Here is a 26,140-nt window from a genome sequence, read left to right as displayed (position 1 = left end):
CGAGTGGCACAGTTTAGTGAGAGCGCAGTGATTCAGTCCAGAGGAAAGCCCAGTCCTTTCCACAGTCCAAAATCGTTTCTCGAACAGTTCCAGAATCCACAGCCTGCAGGAGGCCCCAGGTAAAGAGATGGGCATTTGGAAACGATTCAGCACTCTGGTTCCAGTGTGAAGACGCGGTTTATTCTGTTTCGCCCCCTCCTACTTTCAAAGATTTTTCCAACTTCAGGGTATCTGCCAGTGAAGCATCACCCTGAAGTAAAACAAACAAACGAATGAACAAAAAACAAGTGCCCAAAAGACACTCTGAAGCGCTGGAGTTAAGGCAACTTCCCCGATATTTCTGGAGATGAATTTTTACGGCTCTTCCAGAAGAACCGTGGAAATTCTGCAGTTTTCCACAGGTAGGGGTGGGTGGAAATCTACATTAAAAAGTCCATGGGTCTGCCATGGGGGGAGTTGATTTCCGCTCGTCTCTGGTGCTTGGCCTGGCGAAGAAACCTCCGTAGCAGTTTCGTTTGTTTTCTAGGCAGTGGTTTAGACTCGCCTGCAGGGAAACGGTTAATCTATTTTTAACTAAAGCTTTACTTTGGTAATCTATCCAGTGCTTAGAGTTCTGTCATTGATCTATGATTTATGTGGTTTAAACCACCTCTTGGCTGTAACATTGGTTTCTCTCCAAGAGGCTGAGTGGAATACTAATTACCAGATCCAATTTATGCTGTGGGCTGCAGCCGCTGGAGGCGGCTCGGGGCAGGATCCCTCTCTGAGCCCCCTGGGGGGAAGCCTCCCGTGGACTGGCCGGGCCTGGGGGAGGGAGGGTCTCCTGAGGTTCGGGGGACCTGGGCATGCCGGGCGGGCAACTGCCCGTTGCTGGACAGGGCCAGCCATGCAGGCCGGAGAAAGGACTGGCTCCCTTTATTCATCCCCCACTCCCAACCTCACAGCACTTATGTCCATATCCATAATTTCTTTATTTCTATTAATGTCTGTCTCCTTCTCTAGATTGTAAGCTCGTGGTGGGCAGGGGATGTGTCGGTTTATTGTTATATTGTAACATTAATAATAATGATTATGGTATTTGTTAAGTGCTTACTACGTGCCAGGCACTGTACTAAGTGCTGGGGTGGATACAGGCAAATCAGGTTGGACACAGTCCCTGTCCCACATGGGGCTCACAGTCTTAATTCCCATTTTACAGACAAGGGAGCTGAGGCACAGAGAAGTGAAGTGAGTTGCCCAAGGTCACACAGCAGACAAGTGGCAGAGTAGGGATTAGAACCCATGATCTTCTGATTCCCAGGCCTGAGCTCTATCCATTATGCCGCGCTGACTCTTCCAAGCACTTAGTACAGTGCTCTGCACACGGTAAGCACCCTAATTCTTTTTATTTATATTGATGCTACTGATGCCTGTTTATTTGTATGGATGTCTGTCTTCCCCATTCTAGACTATGAGCCCATTGTGGGCAGGGATTGTCTCTATTTGTTGCCAAATTGTACTTCCCAAGCGTTTAGTACAGTGTTGTGCACACAGTAAGCCCTCAATAAATATGAATGAATGAATAAATACAATCGACTGACCGACTGACTGATTAACTACTTAAAGGGAGTTAGGGGTTGGCGTGCGTTCTAGAAATTCTGGGTGCCAAAGACCAGGCACTTCTGGGTGCCCTAAAGAGCCATCGGATGCACGAGGACCTGACGGGGTCTCGGGGGGCTGCAAGGGGGGCACCTCCAGGTCCTTCAAAAGTAACAATCCAGGTAGTCCAGAAGACCTGGCTGGTTTGATCTTGGGGGATCGGAGCCCAAGGGATTGACTGGTTGAGAGTCGAGGCCAGAATTGTGATCCCCCAGTGAGCAGGAGGACTGAATCATTTTCAGCCAGCTGAGCTAACACCCTGGCTTGATTTTTTCTTTTTGTTTTTTATGGTATTTGTTAAGCGCTTACTATGTGCCAGGCACTTGACTAAGTGCTGGGGTAGATAAGAGCTAATCAGGAATTTTGTTTGGGTTTTCCTGTGATGTTTGTTAAGTGCTTACTGTGTGCCAGGCAATGAACTAAACTCTGGAGAAGGCACACGCTAAACAGGTTAGACAAAAACCCTGTCCTAAGTGGGGCTTAATCCCCATTTTGCAGATGAGGAACTAAGGCTCAGAGGAGTAGTGGACTGTGGCCATGGTGGTCTTTATGATGGGCATGGGAATCAGGAGGTCCTGGGTTCTAATTCCACCTCTGCCACTTGCCTGCTGTGACCTTGGGCAAGTCACTTCACTTCGCTGTGCCTCACTTACCTCATCTGTAAAATGGGGATTAAGACTGAACCCCATATGGAACATGAACTGCATCCACCCTGATTTGCTTCTATCTACCTTAGCACTTAGTACCGTGCCTGGCACATAGCAAGCGTTTAACAACCACCACGATTATGAGAGGGAGAGACAGACATTAATATAAACTACAGGTATGTACATAAGTGCTCAAAGGCAAACCCCATTTCTTTTACTTCTCTTGTCTTCTGATTCCAATGCGTAGTTCAGTCCTCTGCCTTCAACAGGCACACAAATCAAAGCCCGGCATCCAGAAGGTGCCCAGTCCAGTGCTCTGCAGACAGCGGGTGCTCATTACATTGCTATGCACACAGTAGGAGCTCAGTACAGTGCTCCGAGCCCAGAGGTGCTCACTAGAGCTCACTGTGTTTTAGTGGATTTGAAAGGGGAATGAGCCCCAGGCAGGAAAGTCACTCTGAGCAAGGGGCCGAATGTGAGAGAGTTGAGACGGAGAGATAGAGCCGAGTTGGGAGTCAGAGGACCTAGGTTCTAATTCCAGCTCTGCTGTGGGATCTTGGGCGGGTCATTTCACTTCCCTGGACCTCAGTTTCCTCATCGGTAAAATGGGGATTCAAAACCTCTCATCCCTCCTACTTAGACTGTGAGTGCAATGTAGGAGAGGTGCTGTGACCAATATGACTGTGTTGTTTTGAGCCCAACGTTTGGAACTGTGGGTCCAGGTTGATGGCGCTGTGCTTTCCCTATTGCAACCACCCTGGGCCACCCAAGGCCCTGTGTGCACCTGTATGGAGCCACATATATGTAAATGGTGTGGCCATATATATGTACGCAGCTTTCCAGTGTGATGCTGGGGGTCCAGGATGCTAAGTATTCTGTCGTTGGGTGGCGGGAGAGGGGGTCGGGGTGGGGGCATAATAATAAGGAAGTTTGTATTGGTAAATGTAAATCATGGTGGGGTCTTCAAACCCCCAACCCGCTCACTTCTGTTGACACAGTGCTCTGCAATTAATCAGTTGTCTTCATCCATTTACTTTCCTATGGCTTCTTCCCCACTGCTTGCTTTCAAACATGCTCAAGCTCCAAATCTTGCCTACGAAAATACTCTTGACTCTAAGGCTCCTTCCAGTTCATTTATTCATTCAATTATATTTATTGGGCGCTTACTATGTGCAGAGCACTGTACTAAGTGTTTGGAATGTACAATTCGGCAACAGAGACAATCCCTGTTATTTCCCTCTACCATTCTTCTCCAAACTCCTTGAGCAAGTTGTCTATACCCGTGGTCTCAAATTCCTCTCCTCCAGTTCTCTCCTGGACCCCCTCCAAACTGGCTTCTGCCCCCTTTACTCCACTTCACTCTCAAAGGTCACCAGTGATCTCCTTGCCAAATTCAATGGCCTCTACTCCATCCTAATCCTCCTCCACCTCTCAGCTGCCTTTGACACTGTTGACTACCCTTTTCTCTTGGAAACATTACCCAACCTTCATTGACACTGTCCTCTCCTGGTTCATTCATTCAATTATATTTATCAAGCGTTTACTGTGTGGTCACTCTACTAAGCACTTAGAAGAGTACAATACAACACTAAACAGCCACATTCCCTGCCCACATGAATTTACAATCTAGAGAAGGGGAGACAGACATCAATACAAATAAAGAAAATGACAGATATGTACATAAGTGCAATGGGGCTGGGAGGGGGGAAGAGTAAAGGGAGCAAGTCAGGGCGATGCGGAAGTGAGTGGAAGATGAGGAAAAATTATCCTCCTATCTCCCTGGACACTCATTCTCAGCCTTTTTTGTTGGCTCCTCTTCATCCTCCCACCCCCTAACTGTGGGGGTCCCTCAAGGCTCAGTTCTGGGTTCCCTTCTATTTTCCATCTACACCCACTCCCTTGAAGAACTCATTCTCTCACATGGCTTCAACTATCATCTCTATGGAGATGATTCCCAAATCTACAGCTCCAGCCTGGATCTCTCTCCTTCTCTGCAGTTTTGCATTTCCTCCTTCCTTCAGAGCATCTCTACCTGGATGTCCCACTGACCTCAAACTAAACGTGTCCAAAACAGAACTCCTCATCTTCCCACCCAAACCCTAGCCTCCCCATTCTTTCCCACCACTGTAGATAATTCCCTAGCTCCCAAGCTGGTAACCTTGGCATTATCCTCAGCTCATCTTTCTCTTTCAACCCACATATTCAATCTGTCACCAAATCCTGTCAGTCCCACCTTCACAGCATTACTAAAATCCACCCTTTCCCCTTCATCCAAACTGCTACTTTGCTGATCTAATCACTTATCCTACTCCCACTAGACTTCTGCATCAGCCTCTTTGCTGACTTCCCAGCCTCCCATCTCTCCCCACTCCCATCCGTACTTCACTCTGCTGCCCAGATCATTTTTCTTAAAAACCTTTCGGTCCACTCCTCAAAAACCTCCAGTTGTTGCCCGTCCACCTCAGCATCAAACAGAAACTTCTTACCATCAATTTGAATGCATGCTAACCTTCTCACTGTACCTCGATCTCATCTATCTCACTGCTGGCCTCTCTCCCACATCCTACCTCTGGCCTGAAATACCCACCCTCTTCATATCAGACAGATAATTGCTCTCCCCCACTTCAAAATCTTATTGAAGGCACATCTCCTCCAAAAAGCCTTCCCTGACTAAGCCCTCCTCTCCACTCCTCCCACTCCCTTCTGTGCCGCTCTTACTTGCTCCTTCATTCATCCTCCCTTCCAACCCCGCAGCACATATGGATATATCTATATATCTGTAATTTTTTCACTTATCTAGTTATTTATGTTAATGTCTGTCTCCCCCTCTAGACTGTGAGCTCTCTGTGGGCATGAATAGGTCTGTTTGTTGTTATATTGTACTCTCCCAAAAGCTTAGTACAGTGCTTTGCAAACAGTAAGCACTTAATAAATATGATTGAATGAATGAATGGTCCCATCCTACCTCACCTCACTGATTTCCCACTACAACCCAGTCCACCCATTTCACTCCTCCAGTGCTGGTTTGCTAACTGTGCCACGATCTTGTTTATCTCAACACCGGCCCCTTTCCACACCCTGCCTCTGGCCTGGAGCTTCCTCCCGCTTCATGTGCTCCAGACCGCCACTCTCCCCTCCTTCAAAGCCTTAGTAGGGTCACATCTCTCCCAAAGGCCTTGCCCGATTAAGCCCTCTTTTCCTCTACTCCCTCTCCCTTCTGCATCACCTCTGTACTTGGAGGCCCACAATCCAGAAGCAGAATAGCTTAGCGAAAAGAGCCTGGGCCTGGGAGTCAGAAGGACCTGGGTTCTAATCCCAGCTATACCATATGCTTGCTGTGTGACCTTGGGTGAGTCAGTTAACTTCTCTGCACCTCAGTTACCTCATCATATAAAATGGGGAATTAAATCCTCCTCCATCCTAATTATCATCGTAAATAGTATTTAGACTGTGATCCTAGTGTGGGACAAGGACTGCGTTGAAACAGATTGACTTGAATCTACTCCAATGCTTAGAACAGTGCTTGGCACATAGTAAGTGCTCAACAAGTGCCATAATTATTAAATCTATCAATCGTTCAATTGTATTCATTGAGTGCTCTCTGTAGGCAGAGAAGCAGCATGGTCTAGTGGCTACAGCTCAGCTGTGTGACTTTGGGCAAGTCACTTCACTTTTCTGTGCCTCAGTTCCCTTATCTGTAAAATGGGGATTAAGACTGTGAGCCCCACGTGGGACAACCTGATCCCCTTGTATCCCCTCAGCCCTTAGAACAGTGCTTTGCACATAGTAAGCGTTTAACAAATACCACCATTATTATTATTATTATTACAGCTCGGGGCCGGGGAGTCGGAAGGACCTGGGTTCTAATCCCACCTCCGCCACATGTCTGCTGGGTGACCTTGGATGAGTCACTTCACTTCTCTGGGCCTCAGTTCCCTCATCTGTAAAACGGGGATTGAGACTGTGAGCCCCATGTGGGACACGGACTGTGTCCAACCTGACAAACTTGTATCTACACCAGTGCTTAGTATGGTGCCTGGCACATCATAAGCACTGAACAAATACCATTAAAAAAAATCTTCTGTGAATGTACCAAACTTGGAAACCCAAGGTTAATAACATAAAGAAAAATGGAAAAATCTATTTTGTTTAGGTAGGGCTATCAATTATTCAGTGGTATTTGTTGAGTGCTTACTGAATGTGAAGCAGTATAATACTAAGTATTTTGGAGAGCACAGTGGAAGCAAGATACCAGCTCCCTGCCTTCAGGGGTCTTCCACTCCACTGGGGAAGACAGGAATTATGTAATAATAAGCACTACTATGTGCCAGGCACTGTACTAAGCGCTGGGGTGGAGCAGCAAATCGGGTTGGACACAGTTCCTGTCCCAGGTGGGGTTCACAGTTTCAAACCCCATTTTACAGATGAGGTAACTGAGGCCCAGAGAAGTGTAGTGACTTGACCAAGTCACAGCAGACAAGTGGCAGAGCTGGGATTAGAACCCATGACCCATGACCAAGTGTTTAGTACAGTGTTCTGCACACAGTAAGCTTACAATAATAAGATTGAATGATTGACCTTCTGAGTCCCAGGTCATGCTCTATCCACTATACCGTGCTGCTTCTCATACAAAAGGGCAGAGTGGAGGGGCAGCATTCAATCAATCATCTGTACTTCCCAAGAGCATGCTGAGCAAAACACTGAACTAAAGGCTCAGGAGAGTTCACCGGAAGCCAGCTCCATGACCCCTGCCCTCCAGGAGCTAGCCCATCCTGAAGCCTCAGCCAATAGCCAGGTGACTGATGGAGGGAGTCACCCATGAGCCAGTCATTTCCCCGCAGGCTGTTTTGTTTGGGAAAACCACTTCATTCATTATGTCATCATTAATGGGATGATTTTTTTTTCTGTTATGATCTGGGAGATCCAAAAGGCGATTCCCAAAATGATAACTGTGGTATTTGTTAAAATCATACTATGTGTCAAGCACTATTCTAAGTGCTGAAGTTAATACAAGTTAATTAGGTAGGACATAGACCCTGTCCTACAAGGGGCTCATGCTCTTATCCCCATTTTACACATGAGGTATCTGAGGCACAGAGAAGAGAAATGACTTGCCCAAGGTCATGCAGCAGACATGTGGAGGATCTGGGTTTAGAACCCAGGTCCTTCTGACTCCCGAGCCTATGCTCTATCCACTAAGCCATCGTGCTTCTCCAATGGAGCAGCTGCTTTCATTCCAATATCCAAGTACTTAGTAAAGTGTTCTGCACCTAGCAAGTGTCTGGTACAGTGCTCTGCACCCAGCAGGAGTCCCATACAGTGCTCTGTGGCCAGTAGGCACTCAGTACATTCCTACCCAGCATGGCTCAGTGGAAAGAGCACGGGCTTTGGAGTCAGAGGTCATGGGTTCGAACCCCGGCTCTGCCACTTGCCAGCTGTGTGACTTTGGGCAAGTCACTTAACTTCTCGGTGCCTCAGTTCCCTCATCTGTAAATGGGGATTAAGACTGTGAGCCCCACGTGGGACAACCTGATTCCCCTATGTCTACCCCAGCGCTTAGAACAGTGCTCGGCACATAGTAAGCGCTTAACAAATACCAACATTATTACCCCCCTTTAAACTGCCAGTTCCTTGTTTGTGATCAGGGAAAAAGTCTACCAAATCTGTTTGATTGTACTCTCCCAAACACTTAGTGTAATGCTCTGCACCAAGCAGGAGATCAGTGCAGTTCTCTCTACCCAGCAGGTGCCTATTACAGTGCTCTGTGCCCAGAAGACCCCAATACAGTGCTCTCTACCCAGAAGGAGCCTGTTACAGTGCTTTGCACTCAGTGGGCATTCAGAACATTCCTACCCCATCTAGACTGAAGCTCCTTTTTTGTGGGCAGGAAACACGTCTACCAACTCTGTTCTTTTGTACTCTCCCAAGTGCTTAGCACAGTGCTCTGTACACAGTAAGATCTTCATAATTACTATAGATGGATTGATTACCTCTGATGGATTGGTGCTGGGACTCTTGGTTCTCTCCCACAGAAATCCTCTTTCCTAGAGAAGGATGATTTCCTGGTGTCCAATCCCTCAATCGATGGTATTTATTGAACACTTACTGTGTGCAGAGCACTGAGCTAAGAGCTTAGGAGAGTGTAATATAATAGAGTCCAGTGGAAACGTAATCTGTCCTTATCCCCAGTTGAAAGGAAAAGGAGAGGAGACTCTTCAAGTTCTCCCTAGCTGTTCGAGCTTCCCAGTTTCCCTGAAGGAAATAGGGCATTGTCCAAGTGAAGCAGTGTGGCCTAGTGGCTAGAGCACAGGCCTGGGTGTCAGAAGAATCTGGTGTCTCATCCCGGCTCCGCTACTTACCTGCTGTGTGACCTTGGGCAAGTCATTTCACTTCACTGAACCTCAGTGACCTCATCTATAAAATGGGAATGAAGACTGTGAGTCTCCTGTAGGACAGGGATCGTGCCCTACCTGATTAGTTTGTATAATAATAATAATATTGATGATGGTATTTGGCGGTCACTGTACTAAGCGCTGGGGTGGATACAAACAAACCAAGTTGGGCACGGTCCCTGTCCCACATGGGGCTCACAGCCTTAATCCCCATTTTACAGATGACGTAAATGAGGCACACGGAAGTGAAGTGACTTGCCCACCGCCACATATCAGACAAGTGGCCGGGCCACCTTCTGACTCCCAGGCCTGTGCTCTGTCCACTATGCTAGGCTGCTTCTCTTGTACCAACCCGAGTGTTTAGAACAGTGTTTGACATGTAGTAAGAACTTAACAAGTACAATTAAAAAAAGCAGCCTGAAAAACTAGCATGAGATTTTCATCTTGCCCCAGGTAATGCCAACCCTGCCACCACCGCCGCCGCCGTTCTAAACCCGCCGTGGCACGTGGGTTCTGCCACCTGCAGTCTAGCAAAACAGCGCAGCAATTATGTTGTTAATTCGTCCTGCGCACGACCTGTCAATCTCCGCTGACAGAAAATATGCATCATAAAGAAGTTTCCGAGCCAAACTTTTCCACGCCTAGGAGGGCGTCCGGGGGAAATGAGATTTTTTTGACCAAACATGGAGCGAGCGGGTGGGGTTGAAGAGTTCCCTTTGTCATCGAACCCGACCGAGAAGCACATGTCACCGATCCGTCAATCAATCAATCTATCAGCCGCCTTTGCTGAGCATCGACTGGGTGCAGAGCACTGTGCTGTGCTCTGGGGAGAGCACCATAGAATTAGTAGTCAACACCCACTTGATTGGAAGCTCCTCGTGGGCAGGGAAGGTGTCGCTTGTTTTGTGTTTAAGTGCTTAGAAATCAGTCAGTCGCATTTATTGAGTGCTTACTGTGTTCAGAGCACTGTACTAAGCACTTCTTTCAATCATATTTATTGAGCACAGTGTGCAGAGTGCTGTACTAAGTCATTGGAGAGGACAATGCAGCAATAAAGAGAGTTAATTCCTGCTCACAACAACCTTACAGTATAGAGTCTCATACAGTGTCTTGGACCTAGGGGGATGCTCAGTACATCCTCTTGCACTAGTACACATGACCTCTGCTCTCAGGAAGCTTCCAATCTGGCTAGAGAGACAGAGACAGACACTAAAATACATTGCGGTCATGTGTAGAAAGAGGAAGAGGATATGTACACTACTTTTTTTAAAAAAATCTTATTTGTTAAGTGCTTACTATGTGTCAAGCATTGTTCTAAGCTCTGGGGTAGACACAAGTTTAATTGGTTGGACACAGTACTTGTCCCACATACAGGTCACAGTCTAAGAGGGAGGACATGTATTTAATCGCCTTTTTGCAGATGAGGAAACTGAGCTACAGAGAAGTGAAGTGACCAGCTCAAGGTCACATGGCAAACAATTGGCAGAAACAGAATTAGAACCCAGATCTTCTGACTCCCAGAAATCTTCTGACTCCCAGACCCTTGCTCTTTCTGCTAGACCACGCTGCCCAAATCTGTCAATGGACTGTATTCATTGAGCACTTACAGTGTGCAGAGCACTGTATTAGGTGCTTGGGAGAGACCAGAGTTGGTAAAAGCATGTTCCCTGCCCACAGTGAGCTTACAGTCTAGAGCAGAAGCACTGTGACTTAAATGGTAGCTGGTGTAAGAGATGTACAAATGGGCAACTGAGGGGTGAGGGGTGAGAAACCAAGGATTTAGAAAACAGAAAAGTACTAAAACTGGGGTGGGGGGGAGTGGTGAGGGAGATTACTTGGGGAAGACCTTTCTCCCTCTCTCCCTCTCCTTTTCTCTTTCTCTTCCTCTCCATCTCTCTCCCTCTCCCCCTCCTCTCCCTTTCCCTTTCTCCTTCTCTCCCTCTCACTCCATCTCCCACTCTTTCCCTCTCCTTTATCTCTCTCCTTCTCTCTTCCTCTCTCCCTCTCTCTCTCCATCTCCCACTCTCTCCCTCTCCTTCTTTATCTCTCTCCTTCTCTCTTCCTCTCTCCCTCTCTCTCTCCCTCCATACCTCTCTCCCCTCCCTTCTCTCCCTCTCCGCCCCTCTCCTTCCCCCATCTCCAAAGGAGCATATCTTTCTGATTGATAGTTCGGCTGATGCACTGTGATATTCTGGTTAATTTCATCATGAAATGTCACCCCGTAATCCCGCGGAGTGCAGTGTTAAGGACCACGTGACAGTAAGGCTCTGTGCTCCAGAATGAATTGCCTGCTCCAGGCCTCGATTTCTGGCAGCGACTGAAGGATCCGGGGGTGGTTTCGATGGGCAGATTTGGATGGTGCTGGTGGTGGTGGTCCTCTGGCCTACCTTTCAGAGGAACGGGATTGGCGGGTCTTAATAGGGGAAATCTCTGGTATCTGTGGTGGGGACCTTTCCTTCCTCCGTCCCTCCCGCTTCCATCTCTCTCTCAATCAATCAATGCTATTTATCCAGTGCTTACTGTGTGTAGTGCACTGTACGAAGCGTTTGGGAGAGTATAATAGGATAGAGTTGGTAGACACAATCCCTATCCCCTATTAAATTGTTTTCAAACCCTGCATTCCCCCTCCCAGGCCCCCGTGGACACAGGCGCCACTTCCGAGCCGCAGAGCTCGGAGGCAGGAGCCGAGATGGAGGGAGACTGACGATAGAAACAGCGGACACGGCCTGCCTCAGTCCTAGTATGCAGGACAGATGGCAGTGCTGAAGAATGGCCTAGTCGATAGAGCATGGGTCTGAGAGTCAAAGGTTGTGGGTTCTAATCTCAGCTCTGCCACTTTTCTGCTCTGTGATCTTGGGTAAGTCACTTTATTTCCTCTGTGCCTCGGTTACCTCATCTGTAAAATGGGGATTGAGACTGCAAGCCCCACTTGGGCAGGGAATGTGTCTGGTATTGCTATAATGTACTCTCCTAAGAGCTTAATACCCTTTCAGGGTCGCAACTGGAGAGTTTCCAGTCCTCTACCAGTCTCAGCTATGAGAGGAGGAGTCAAGCAGAGGCCTACCCATTCTATTCCTAGCTTGGGCAGTGGCTAGCGAGTGGAAGGCAATCTGCTACAAGTCAAAACTCACCCGTACTGGGCAGCAGAAGCATGGGAGAGAGTCAAGGGTGGATACTCGAGTTTACTGCACGGAAGGCAGCAATGGTAAAGCACTTCTGGATTTTTACCAAGAAAACACTATGGGCCCACTACCAGGTCGATTGCACATGGAGAGTTGGGTGTATTAGGGGAGATGTGTCCGTGGTGTCACTATAGGTCGCAAACAACTCAACGGTATAAGACAAGACAAGCACTTAGTGCAGTGCTTTGCACACAGTAAGCACTCAGTAAATGCGAGTGAATTGAATTGCATTGACAGGGACTGTGTCTAACCTGATTTACTTGTATCCACCCCGGCGATTAGTACAGTGCCTGGCACAATGTAAGCACTTAGCAAATGCTGCAATTATTATTGACAACTTGAAAAGTGAGTTTTATTTCATAATAATAATAATGGTATTTAAGTATTTACTATGTGCCAGGCACTGTACTAAGCACTGGGGTGAATACGAGCAAATCAGGTTGGACACAGTCTCTGTCCCACATATGGCTCACAGTCTTAATCCCTATTTTACAGATGAAGAAATTGAGGCCTGGAGAAGTGAAGTGACTTCTCCAAGGTCACACAGCAGACAAGTGGCAGAGACAGGATAAGAACCCAGGACCTTCTGACCCTCTCCCGGGCCTGTGCTCTATCCACTATCCACTGTGCTCTATCCTATGCTGCTGCCTCGTGACATGACTGAATGTGGGCAAAGCCTGTAAGGATGAGGGAAGCCCCTGACCCTATTGGGAGATGGAAGTTGGGGGCTAGAGTACTTTTTTATGGTATTTTTTAAGCATTTACTATGTGCCAGGCACTGTACTAAACACTGGGGTAGAAACAAGATATTTAAGGTTAGACACGGTCAATGTCCCATATGGGGCTCACAGTCTTAATCCCCATTTTGCAGATGCGAGAACTGAGGCACAAAAAGATGAAGTGACTTGCCTAAGCCTACAGAGCAGACAAGGCCTCTAGACTGTAAGCTTGTTGCGGCTAGGGAATGTGTCTGTTTATTGTTGAACTGTACTTACCCAAGCACTTAGTGCAGTGTTTGCTCATAGTAAGCATTCACTAAATACGATTGAATGAATGACTGAAGAGGTGGATCAGAGTTAGAACCCAGGCCCTTTGACTGCCAGGCCCAGTCTCTGTCCCCTAGGCCTTGTGATTTCCCCGAGGAATAAAGTAGTCACTGCCGGTTTGGGAGAAATAACCGTCTACAGGTGAAGCTGTATCAGGCTCCTGGGCCAGAGCTTAGTGAAGACACACTGGCCTCTACTACAGAACCTCCTGTGGCCTTCAAGGCCCAAACCTTTCCTGAAAGTTGCCTCCCCAGTAACATCAAGGCCTAGAAGAGACGAAACTTCCTCTAGACTGTAAGCTCCTTGTGGGCAGGGGAACGTGTCTCCCAACTCTGTTGTGTTGTACTTCCCCTCTGCCTTCAAACATGCCCACGTCTCCCCCATCCTAAAAAAACCCGCTCTTGACCCCACTTCCCCCTCCAGTTATCGTCCTATCTCCCTACTACCCTTCCTTTCCAAAATCCTAGAACGAGTCATCTACAATCGATGCCTAGAATTCCTTAACTCCCATTCTCTCCTAGACCCCCTCCGATCTGGCTTCCGTCCCCTCCACTCTACCGAGACTGCTCTCTCTAAGGTCACCCGTGACCTCCTTCTTGCCAAATCCGATGGCTCCTACTCCATTCTGATCCTCCTTGACCTCTCTGCTGCCTTTGACCCTGTCGACCATCCCCTCCTCCTCCATACCTTATCTCACCTTGGCTTCACGGACTCTGTCCTCTCCTGGTTCTCCTCTTACCTCTCTGGCCGATCATTCTCGGTCTCCTTCGCTGGAGCCTCCTCCCCCTCCCATCCTTTAACTGTTGGAGTTCCTTAGGGGTCAGTTCTTGGCCCTCTTCTGTTCTCCATTTACACTCACTCCCTCGGTGAACTCATCCGATCTCACGGCTTTGACTACCATCTCTATGCAGATGACACGCAGATCTACATCTCCGCCCCGTCCTCTCCCCCTCCCTTCGGGCTCGCATCTCCTCCCGCCTCCGGGACGTCTCCACCTGGATGTCGGCCCGCCACCTAAAACTCAACATGAGCAAGACTGAGCTCCTCATCTTCCCTCCCAAACCCGGTCCTCTCCCAGACTTCTCTATCACCGTCGATGGCACGACCATCCTTCCCGTCTCTCAGGCCCGCAATCTCGGTGTCATCCTTGACTCATCCCTCTCGTTCACCCCACACATCCTATCCGTTACCAAGACCTGCCGGTTTCACCTCTACGATATCGCCAAGATCCGCCCTTTCCTCTCCACCCAGACGGCTACCTTACTATTGCGGGCTCTCGTTATATCCCGGCTAGACTACTATGTCAGCCTTCTCTCTGACCTCCCTTCCTCCTCTCTCGCCCCGCTCCGGTCTATTCTTCACTCCGCTGCCCGGCTCATCTTCCCGCAGAGACGATCTGGGCATGTCACTCCCCTTCTTAAACAACTCCGGTGGTTGCCTATCGACCTCCGCTCCAAACAAAAACTCCTCACTCTAGGCTTCGAGGCTCTCCATCACCTCGCCCCTTCCTACCTCTCCTCCCTTCTCTCTTTCTACCGCCCACCCCGCACGCTCCGCTCCTCCGCCGCCCACCTCCTCACCGTCCCTCGGTCTCGCCTATCCCGCCGTCGACCCCTGGGTCACGTCCTCCCGCGGTCCTGGAACGCCCTCCCTCCTCACCTCCGCCAGACCGATTCTCTTTCCCTCTTCGAAACCCTACTTAAAACTCACCTCCTCCGAGAGGCCTTCCCAGACTGAGCTCCTCTTCCCCCTCTACTCCCTCTGCCATCCCCCCTTTACCTCTCCGCAGCTAAAGCCTCATTTTCCCCTTTTCCCTCTGCTCCTCCACCTCTCCCTTCCCATCCCCACAGCACCGTACTCGTCCGCTCGACTGTATATATTTTCGTTACCCTATTTATTTTGTTAATGAATTGTACATCGCCTTGATTCTATTTAGTCGCCATTGTTTTTACGAGATGTTCTTCCCCTTGACGCTGTTTATTGCCATCGTTCTCGTCTGTCCGTCTCTCCCGATTAGACTGTAAGCCCGTCAAACGGCAGGGACTGTCTCTATCTGTTGCCGACTTGTTCATCCCAAGCGCTTAGTACAGTGCTCTGCACATAGTAAGCGCTCAATAAATACTATTGAATGAATGAATGAATGAATACTTTTCCAAGCGGTCAGTACCATGTTCTGCATATAGGAAGTGCTCAGTAAATACCATTGATTGATTGATTGATTGATAAGCTGGAACGCCCCCAAGTGGTTGGCACTTGAGTTGATTCCAGGGACAGCTCTGGGCATGCTCAGAAGGAGAACCATTGGGAAAAGTTGAAAGGCAAATTCAAGGAGGATGTATAAGACTCCAGTGCCCCCTCCCTCTTTCTTTCTCCTTTTCCCATTCCTCCCCGCCCCTCACTCCCCCCACTCCATCTTTGCCCTTCCTCTCTGTCTCACACTGTCTCTCCGCTCCATATTCATTAATTCTGGAGCTGCTCTGTCTTGACTTTTGCGGCTTGATGCTTCCCACCGCCCCTCCTCCCCGCATCCTCTCTCTCCTCCGGGATGCAGAATCGGTAAATAAGCCTTCTAGATTGGACTCCAACCAGAAAGGGGCTTTTAATTAGCTTGATCTGCTAGAACCAGAGATTTGACTTTGCCCTGGGATCGCTACGCATTTTTTGTTGTTGCTGCTGCTTTTATAAACCTTGTGATTTTGGGATGATTTTTCTGTTTGGTCCCAGAGTCCAGATTAACTGGGGCTCAGCAAATTAGGAAACATTAATCTTCACTTCCCTCCTTTTGCTAAATTAATTTTCCTCTCCTTGGTGACTTTGGGGTGGTTTGAGAAAGGGCTACTGGGCCTTGCATGTAATGGTAGCCCCGTCTCCAGACATTGCACAAATCCTTTTGACCCTGGATGTGCTTAGAGGTCTGTGCCAGCAAATCAGAGGGTAAATCCCAGGTTCCTGCTCCATAGGGGTGAAGGAGGAGCCAGACCCCCACCCCCTTTACCTCCTCTGAGGTTCAGATGGGGTCCTAGAGTTTTCCATTAGGGCTGAAAAGACCCCAAATGGTGGCTGTTGACTGCCTGAAGCCCACCAACTCCCAGCTCTTTTCTCCTCTCAATTCCCTCCGTTCACCACCACCCTTAGCCACTACACTCAGATTGAATAGTTGGGCACTTCTGGGGGAAAAAATTAGAATTTGATATGATTGCCAACATCAGGGCTGTTGATTCGGTTACTCAACTAATGCATGCTGGAAGCTCCTTAATCTCCTTATCTCCTTAATCATGTGGTTGAGGGTTGGGGGTGTTTGTGCCTGTGTGAGCACATGCAGTGTCCACACATGCACTTCACTAAATCATGGTTCAGCCCCATGGTCGTCCGCCCAGCCTGGGATTCTAGCTTGACCTGTAAGAGCGGGATGCTGGGAGGGGAGCAGGTGCTGATTATTTGACCAGAACGCCCACCCCAAACTTCCCACCCGGGATCCCGTCTGAATAATCTCATCTAAATTTCTCATCTAGGCTATAAACTTGTTATGGATATGTCTGTTTATCATTGTATTGTACTCTCCCAGACACTTTGTACATTGAACAGTGCTCTGAACACCGTTAAGTGCTCAATAAGTACGATTAAATGAATGAATTGGAATGAAAGCACATCTCCTTCAAGAGGCCTTCCCCGACTAAACCCTCATTTCATCTTCTCCCACCCCCTCTGCTTCACCCTCACACTTGGATTAGCATCTTTTATTCACCCCTTCCCTTAGCCCCACAGTATTTATGTTCATACCCATTATTTATGTTAATATCTGCCTCCCCCTCTAGACAGTAAGCTCCTTGTGGGCAGGGAACGTGTCTACCAACTCTGTTATATTGTACTCTCCCAAACAATTAGTACAGTGTGCTACACACAGTAAACGCTCAATAGACATGATTGATTGATTACATTCCCCTCCAACCACTGATACTCCATCACTTCATTTGCAGATCTGCTTAGGTCAGTTTCCTCTGCAAGAGTGTAAACTCATGGACAGGGATAGTGTTTTGTTCGGTCCTTTCTCAAGGGCTTGATGCGGTGCATCACACCCAGTGGATGCTCAGTAAATACTCTTGACTACTTTTGACTCATTTATGTAGTGATAAGGTCCCTAACTCACTCCTCCCCTCTCCCCCAGCCCTGAGGGGACTATGTCTTTCTTTTGTTTCAAGCCACTTCTAGTTTCAGTGGTTGCCCCGAATCCCAGTCCTGTGGGATTTGGGGAGCAATAATATTCTACCTACTCTGCCCACACCCTCTATGCTTCTGTTAGCTGTAATCAAGCCCTCTTTCAATCCATGGTATTTATTGAGTGCTTACTGTTTGCGGAGCAAAAATAATAGGTGTACTACTTAAACACTTTTTAAGTGTCAGGCTAAACGTTGGGGTGGATACAAGCAAATCAGTTTTGATTCAATCCCTGTCTCACGTGGAGCTCACAATCTCAATCCCTATTTTACAGATAAGATGACCAAGGTGCCAAAAAGTGAAATGACTTGACCACGGTCACGCAGCAGAAAGGAGGCAGAGCTGGGATTAGAACCCATGACCTTCTGAATTCTGGCTTCATGCTCTATCCACTACATCATGCTGCTTCTTAGGAACATACAATACAATGGAGGTGATAGACATGTTCCCTGCCCACGATAAGCTTACTATTAATGAGAGGGGGAGGCTTTTCTGTGACTTCTCCATCAGCAGTGGTATTTATTGAATGCTTATTGTTTTCAGAGCACTGTACTAAGCTCTTGGGAGAATACAACACAACTAAGTTGGTAGACACAATCCCTGGCCTAGTGGATAGAGCATGGGCCTGGGAGTCAGAACAACCTGGGTTCTAATCCCACCTCAGCCACTTGTCTGCTGTGTGACCTTGGTGCAAGTCATTTAATTTCTCTGGGCCTTAGTTCCCTCATCTGTAAAATGGTGATTAAGACTGTGAGCCCCATGTGGGACAGGGACTGTGTCCATGTCCAACCTGATCACCTTGTATCTACCCCTGCAATTAGAACAGTGCACAGCACACAGTAAGAGCTTCCCAAATACCATTTTTAAAAAATGAGTTCCAGTTCTATTATGGCCTTAGCAATAACAGTTTGAGGTTTACTTAGCACTTAGGAGGTGCCAGGCTCTGGGGTGGATACAGAATAGTTGGTTCAAACACAGTTCCTTTCCCTCACAGAACTCACAATTCAAGAGAGAGGGAAAGCAGGGATCTTACCTAAGTGTTTAGGACAATGCTCTGCCCATGGTAAATGCTTAATGAATGCTTTGGATTTATTGATTGACTGACCTTCTCCCCATTTTACAGATGCTGAAACTGAGGACCAGAACTTGGATTCGGATCTGCACCATCTGTCTTCCAGGCCCCCGCTCTGTCCCCTAGGCTGAGTGGCCGATAAGGTAAAGTCGACCCCTTTTGGACAAAAAGGCCATCTTTGGAAGATGCTCTTTATGTAATAATAATAATGTTGGTATTTGTTAAGTGCTTACTATGTGCAGAGCACTGTTCTAAGCGCTGGGGGAGATACAGGGTAATCAGGTTGCCCCACATGAGGCTCACAGTCTGAGAGGACGAGGTGTTGAAGACACCCCTCTCCCCTCTGTGAGGCGGTGGGAATCGGGCAGCATCCATCCACTGACGTGAGCCTGTCACACACAGCATCAATATGGGACCACCTTCTTCTTTCCCTCTCCCATTTTCACAACTCCGTCTTTTTTCCTTCGACAGGACAGGGCCGCGTTCCCATCCCGGTCCAGTCATCACTCAGTCATCAGTGGTGTTCCAGTCAGCAGAACCCGAGCGACTCACCTCAGAAGCGGGAGGACAGATGCTACCTCACTCCTTTGATGTCCCAAGGCCGCGAACCGAACCGCCCCCTCGGAAGCCACCCTTTTCCCCGAGGGAACATGGCACCGGCTCCCCACACCATGCCAGTCTACCCCCAGTGGCACCACCTGTCCTGAGATTTCTTCCCCCACAGAAATTCCCAGGGGAAAACCCGGTGTTGGAAGGGGCAAGAACAAGAATCGTGAGTCCTTAAAGCTTTCTATTTCCTGTTGGCTCAAGCAGGAGGGTGGACCGACTAGATTTCTTCATGGGAACCTGGTAGGTCGCCTGGTTCGGACCGCCCTGCTCTTCTGATGGGGGAAGGCTTTGATCATCTGACTTCCTCTGTTCACTCTGCCCTGCCGGGGTTATTTCCCTCAGAGACATACTAGCTGAGGGAGTGTCTACAGTTGATTCCTCTTCAGACAAACAACTCAGAGAAGGAAAATGATGCACCCCAGCAAGAGGACCCCAGCAGGAGAAGGAATAGTCTGTGAACAGTGGGTGTGTATGCGGAATTTGTGTATATATAATAATTGTGGTATTTGTAAAGTGCTTACTATATTCCAGGCACTGTACTAAGTGCTGGGGTGGAGACAAGTAAATCAGGTTGGACTCAGTACCTGCCCTCTGAGGGGCTCGCAGTCTCAATCCACATTTTACAGATGAGGCCCAGAGAAGTGAAGTGACTTGCTCAAGGCCACATAGCAGATGAGTGGTGGAGTGGGGATTAGAACCCAGGTCCTTCTGACTCGCAGGCCTGAGCTATATCCACCACACCATGATTGCTTCTATATGTGTGTGTATGCGTTTGCTTCTCTTACCTGTAATTTATTTTAATGTTTGCCTCCCCTACTAGACCATAAACTCCCTGAGGGGAGGGAACATGTCTACTAAATCTATTATACTCTTCCAACCCCTTAATACAGTGCTCAGCATACAGTAGGTACTCAGTAAATACTGCTTGGTTTATGTCATAGCAGCGTGGCTCAGGGGAAAGAGCCCAGGCTTGGGAGTCAGAGGTCATGGGTTCTAATCCCGGCTCCACCGCTTGCCAGCTGTGTGACTTTGGGCAAGTCACTTTACTTTTCTGTGCCTCAGTTACTTCATCTGTAAAATGGGGATTAAAACTGTGAGCCCCAACCTGATCACCTTGTATCCCCCCAGCGCTTAGAACAGTGCTTTGCACATAGTAAGCGCTTAACAAATACCAACATTATTATTAAATCCCAGATCCACCACTTATCAGCTGTGTGACTTTGGGCAATTCACTTAACTTCTCTGTGCCTCAGTGACCTCATCTGTAAAATGGGGATGAAGACTGTGAGCCCCACATGGGACGACCTGAGCACCTTGTATCCTCCCCAGCTCTTAGAACAGTGCTTTGCACATAGTAAGCGCTTAACAAATGCCATCATTATATGTGTTTGTGTACGTAAGCATGTGTAGGAATATGTGTGAATGTTGATAGATGCAAATGTGTTTATGTATGGGTGTGTATGTGTCCTTTTTTTCTTTAACGGTACTTGTTAAGCACTTACTAGGGGCCAGGTACTGTACTAAGCACTGGAGTAGATAATAATAATAATTATGGTATTGTTAAGCACTTACTATGTTCCAGGCACTATATTAAGCTCTGGGGTGGATATCCAATTTGTTTGTATCCACCCCAGCATTTAGTACAATGCCTGGCACATAGTAAGTACCATAACAAATACCATTATTATTACTAAATGCGTATAAGCTGGATGTAGGTGATGTGGATCTGCAGACACTTTCTTCACTGCCCATAGCGGGTACCTGGGCATAGCTCTCTGTTCCTTCCCAGAAGCCTCGGAGGTGCCACCCCCTGCTCATTTTGGGCAAGAGTCACCCGCTCACCTCTCTGGGGCAAGGCCGCAGCAAGAGAGTGAATACGGGCTCCAGGGTTATTACTGTGATTATGATGATCATTAAGCATCGGAATGGAGATGGAGCTACCGTCAGAGCTCCCATCTAAGAGGTGGAGAAGTTGGCAAAGCCCCTCATGGCCATGGGAACAGAAGCCTGCAGGGTACAGAGATGATAAAATCATCACCGGCTCGCTGATAAGCTTGGTAGGGAGGCAGGGAGGTCTAGTGGAACCTGTCAGGGGCTGGGAGTCAGTAGACCCCCGGGTCCTAGTCTCAACTCTGTCCTAGGTCTGCTGTGTGACCTTCGGCAAGTCCCTGAATATTTCTGGCTCTCATTTTCCTCCTCTGTAAAATGGGGTTAAGCACCTGCCCTTCCTCACTCTTAGGCCGGGAGCCCCATGGGAGACAGGGACTGTGTCCAATATGCTTCATTTGTATCAGCCCCAGTGTTCAGCACATAGAAAGGGCATAATAAATTCCATCATTGCGATTACTATTTTATTCATGTGATAGAGAAAGCTTGCAGGAAGAGGTACTGGCACGTCTGGGATACCGCTTACTGCAAACCACTGGAGTCCTCTCTGAGAGGGTCATCTCGATCTGCAGTGACTTTATTCATTCAATTCATTCAATCATATTTATTGAACGCTTACTGTGTGCAGAGCACTGTACTAAGCACTTGGAAAGTACAATTTGGCCACAGATAGAGACATTCCCTACCCGACAATGGGCTCACAGTCTAGCTACATGCCAGAAAGTAGCTGAAGAAAAGTGTGAGTGGAAATAAGGACACAGCGTGGAGAGATCGGACAGTGACCAGGACATTTTAGGGTCCATCTTAAACTGAAACTGAAACATAGCGAGCACTATAATAAATAAGGCAGATGGCAGTAGAATTTTTCTTTTAAAACGGGGCTCACTTTTTTTTTAATGGTATTTTTTAAACACTTACTATGTTCCAGGCACTGTACTAAGCTCTGGGGTAGATACCAGATAATCAGTTTGGACACAGTCCCTGTCTCACATGGGGCTCACAGCCTTAATCCCCATTTTACAGATGAGGTAACCGAGGCACAGAGAAGTTAAGTGACTTGCCCAAGGTCACACAGCAGATGAGTGGAGGAGCCAGGATGAGAACCCACGTCCTTCTAACTCCCAGGTCTGTGCTGTATCACTAGGCACCGCGGAAGCTGCCGCATTTTCCAGAATAAACTTCGGTCCCGTGACAGAATCCAGGAGGGGACAGTCTTCCCATCAGGTGGTGATGGGTTGTTCCAGAGCCCTTGAGCACGGCCGGCCATCGAGGCTGGTGTCTTAGGCGCTCTCTCCGATGGCCCCTGGTGTTTCCACGGGCCGTGTGGCCTCCTGGCGACTTCAGGAGACCCGACGCTAGAAAGCGAGTTGAAGGTTTCTGCCCAAGTTTCCTTCCAGCGTCACTCAGGAAAAACCAATCATTCGATCAATCAGTATTATTCAGCGAGCTCCCGGCATATCCGGAAATCATATCTCCAGGAGACCTTCTGCGATTAATTTCTCTTCTCCCCAGTTTCCATAACCCTCCAGATCCCACCTTGGGATGATATTTGTTCAACACTTACTCTTGGTCAAGCTCTGCCCCAAGTGCTGGGGTAGATACACTTTAATCAGGGAAGATGCAGTTCCTGTCCACATGGGGCTCAGAGTCTATGTAGGAGAGAGAACAGGTTTCGTTTTACAGTTGAGGAAAATGAGGCACAGAGAAGATAAGTGACTTGCTCAGGTCACACAGCCGTCAAGTGGTGGAACCGGGATTAGAGCCAAGGTCCTCTGACTCCCAGGCCCATGTTCTTTCCACTAGGCCAAGCCGATTCCTGTGTACTCTCCCAAACACTCAGTACAGTGCTCTGCTCACTGTAGGTACTCCAAATGCACCGTCGATGGATCGGTGCCACAGACATCGCACCAGGTAACAATAATAATAATAATTGTGGTATTTGTTAAGTGCTTACTATGTGCCAGACACTGTACTAAGAGCTGGGGAGGGGAATACAAGCAAATCGGGTTGGACAGATCTAGGTGCAGTTTGAATGAGGCTGTTGGGTCCGAGTCCTAGCAACCTCACACCTTCTACGCCTGTCAAAAATGAGACCCCCTTTCTGGAAACAGGGTTCATTTTGATCCATTCAGCTTCACGAGGGGGATGAGTTGACAGATTTACTCTCCCCATTTGATCCGGGGTAGATTATGTAGCTTTCTCCAGACCCCAGGGTGACATAACCTGGTCCACACTGAGTTTTCCCAATTTCTGTCCTAAATAGAATGCCCCATTCCCCATAAAACAGAAACCTGGGACTAGTTGCGTTGGGTTCAACATAAAATTGGTTTTGTGCCCTGTAGGAAGGTGATGAATGATGCTGTCTGACCAAGCTCTGAGAGTGCCTTTGGCTTTGCTTTTTAAAATAGAATTCAATATTTGTGTTGAACACTCCAAACTGAATTATTCCTTTCGGGCCCTGGGACCACTTTTTTGTTTTCGCTGGTTGTATTCTTCTATTAATAAATCAATCAGTAGTATTTATTGAGCGCTTATTCTGCTCTTGGGGGAGTACAATACAGTATGACAAATTTGGTAGACAAGGCCCCTGCCCACGAGGAACTTACAATCTAGAGCGGGAGACAGACAAGGAAGTAAATTATGGCTGTAGACATAAGTAATGTGTGTAAACCACCTCCTCCTCCACTTCTGTTGGCAGGCAACGTGAATCTCCCTTTCCTATGAGTGTTTGTCTCCCTCTGTAGTCTTGTAAGCTCCTTGTGGGCATTCGTTCATTCATTCAATTGTATTTATTGAGCACTTACTGTGTGCAGAGCACTGTACTAGGCACTTGGAATGCACAATTCGGCAACAGATAGAGACGATCCTTCCCCAACAACGGGCTCACAGTCTAAAAGGGGGAGACAGGCAGCAGAACAAAACAAGTAGGCATCAATACCATCAAAATAGATAAATAGAATCATAGATATCTACACAGTCATAGATATATACACAAATCATAGATATGGTGACTATCAGCTAGACTGTAAACTCATCGTGGGCAGGGAATGTGTTTATTGTTGTATTACACTCTCCCGTGTACTCAGTACAGTGTTCTGCACACAGTAAGCACTCAGGAAATACGATTGAAGGAATCAACTGTATTGTAGTGTACTTTCCCAAGTGCTTAGTACAGTGTTTGCACCCAATAAGTGCCCAATACAGTAATTTATTTATATTAATGTCTGTGTTCCCCTCTAGACTATAAGATTGTTGAAGGCAGGGGATGTGTCTATATTGTGCAAGGCAGGGGATGTGTCTATATTATGCACTCCCAAGCATATAATAATAATAATAATAATTATGGTATTTATTAAGTGCTACTATGTGCTAGGAACTATGCTACTACTACTAATAATTATAGTATTTGTTAAGTGCTTACTATGTGCATAGCACTGTTCTAAACCCTGGGGTGAGCACAGGGTAATCAGGTTGTCCCATGTGGGGTTCACAGTTTTAATCCGCATTTTACAGATGAGGTAACTGAGGCACAGAGAAGTGAAGTAGCTTGCCCAAGGTCACACAGTAGACATGTGGCAGAGGCAGGATTAGAACCCACATCCTCTGACTCCTAAACCAGTGCTCTTTCTGCTAAATCACTTGAGCTGTGGTGCATACAAGCAAATTGGACACAGTCCCTGTCCCACGTGGGGCTCACCGTCTCAATCCCCATTTTACAGATGATGCAACTGAGGCCCAGGGAAGTGAAGTGACTTGCACAAAGTCACACAGCAGACAAGTGGCAGAGCTGAGATTAGTACAATGCTCTGCCCACAGTAAGCATTCAATAATTATGATTGATTAATTATTTTCTGCTTCCCCCATGTTTAGTGCATTGCATTGACCCAATGGGCGCTCAGTAAATAGTTACTTCTATTGCCGCATCACCTAGCTCTGGGCTTCGCCCGCAGAAGGAGCTCGATCAGAACCGCGGCATGAATCGATCCAGTGGATTGGTGGTCTTCCACTCTCTCAACTGACGGCCTTTCTGCCCTCCATCTCTCGGTCTCGGCTCCGCTTCTCCCATATTCAGGCCTCCTAAAGAAACCTAAAAAATGTTCGTGTTCAGGCTACTTTGTGATCTATTGGAATTTGGAAATGCCTTCGGGACCCTCGCTGGGACGAGGGATTTGTAGCGAGTAAAATCGAGTCTCTAGGCCGGGTCATAATTTTAAGACATTTCTCTTCAACCGGGAACAAACAGAGCAGCGCGTTGTGACTTGGGAATCGGCTGGCTCCCTCACAAAGGACGGCTGAGAAATCACCAGCTAGGGTTGTATTATCTTGCTTAGGGTGGAAACGTAATTCTGTCCCGTTCTCTTCCTCTCCCACAAAACCCCAAGGATGGTTCATCTCATGGCCTTCTCTTTACGCCTACCGTTTTCATCTTTAGTTGCCAGTGTTCTTCGTGGCCAGGAATCAAGTATAAATACACCCTCTCTCAGCGGAAAGAAAAATATCCGTGTGCTTATAAAGCATTTGCAAGTCAAATGTCCGCAGACAAAAATAATCTATTTAAATAAGAGTTCAAGGAGGATTTTCTGAGGCAGAAAACTCTTAGATCTATCCTCTCTGAGGCCCGCTGGCCCATCACGTGTCTCCGGCTTCCTCCCGGCCTTTGGCCACTTGGCCACGAGATATTCTGATCTGATGATCTCGTCTCGACCCCAGTACTTAGCGTGGCGCCTCGGCCCCATCGTGGGCGCGGAACAACTCCTCGCGTGTTATGGCGGTGGCGTTATCGTTCCCTCACGTGATCATTATTTTTATTTTCCTTTGAACCCAGGTGCTCTCGGTTGGATCCGGGAGGCCAGCGCCCTGGTGACGCCAGTGTTGTGGAGCCGGTTTGGCCGCAGCGTCTCGAGTCCCGCGGTGGACGGGGTGACCTCCCTCCTCCCCGGCCCCGGCCCCCAGTTTTGGGATGTCCCCCTGGGACCTGAGGCGGCCTGCTGGCACGTCGGCCGTCGCGGCCTGTCCACGTCGTTAGCTCGGGGGAAACCGGGGAAGAGCCACCGGGACTGGTCGCTTCACGGTGCGGGGGAAGTGCTGGGGTGAGTTGTGCTGGACGCTGGATAAGTAGTCCCCGGCCTAGAGAAGATTCCTACAATCACACACACATTCATATACACACTCTCTCTCACATATACTCACAAGCACACACTCTCACACTCATTCTCTCATTCTGACACACTTTCACTCTTTCTCTCATACTCTCTCTCACTCTCATCCACTCACTCTCCCATCCACTCACTCACACACATCCCCTTTCCCTACTTCCTTTCTGGATCCTTCCCTCAGGGGGCCTCCGGCTCAGTGCGGTCCAGGCGTGGAAAGCGGTCCAGGCGTTGACCCCTGAGACGAGGGGCTGCTCCGATGAGAAGAGGGGCACAGCCGGGTCAAACGGACACACAGA

The 26,140-nt window shown here is 48.1% G+C and overlaps 1 long non-coding RNA gene and 1 other non-coding gene across 2 annotated transcripts in view; both read left to right on the top strand.

Moving 5' to 3' along the window:
• LOC114812791 overlaps nt 1–25,906 on the top strand; it is a 76,431-nt gene extending 50,525 nt beyond the window's left edge. The window contains exons 2-4 of the long non-coding RNA XR_003760418.1: nt 18,244–18,335; nt 18,664–19,266; nt 25,514–25,906. This is a non-coding gene — a long non-coding RNA (uncharacterized LOC114812791). The remainder of the gene's footprint in view (nt 1–18,243; nt 18,336–18,663; nt 19,267–25,513) is intronic.
• On the top strand, nt 11,661–11,798 carry LOC114813112. Its single transcript, XR_003760722.1, has one exon. It is a non-coding gene; the product is annotated as a small nucleolar RNA SNORA7 (small nucleolar RNA).
• Nucleotides 25,907–26,140: the final 234 nt, after the last annotated feature.

Source organism: Ornithorhynchus anatinus, chromosome 6 (genome assembly GCF_004115215.2).
Source record: "Ornithorhynchus anatinus isolate Pmale09 chromosome 6, mOrnAna1.pri.v4, whole genome shotgun sequence".
Taxonomy (NCBI): domain Eukaryota; kingdom Metazoa; phylum Chordata; class Mammalia; order Monotremata; family Ornithorhynchidae; genus Ornithorhynchus; species Ornithorhynchus anatinus.
This window is presented reverse-complemented; position numbering and strand designations above follow the sequence as displayed.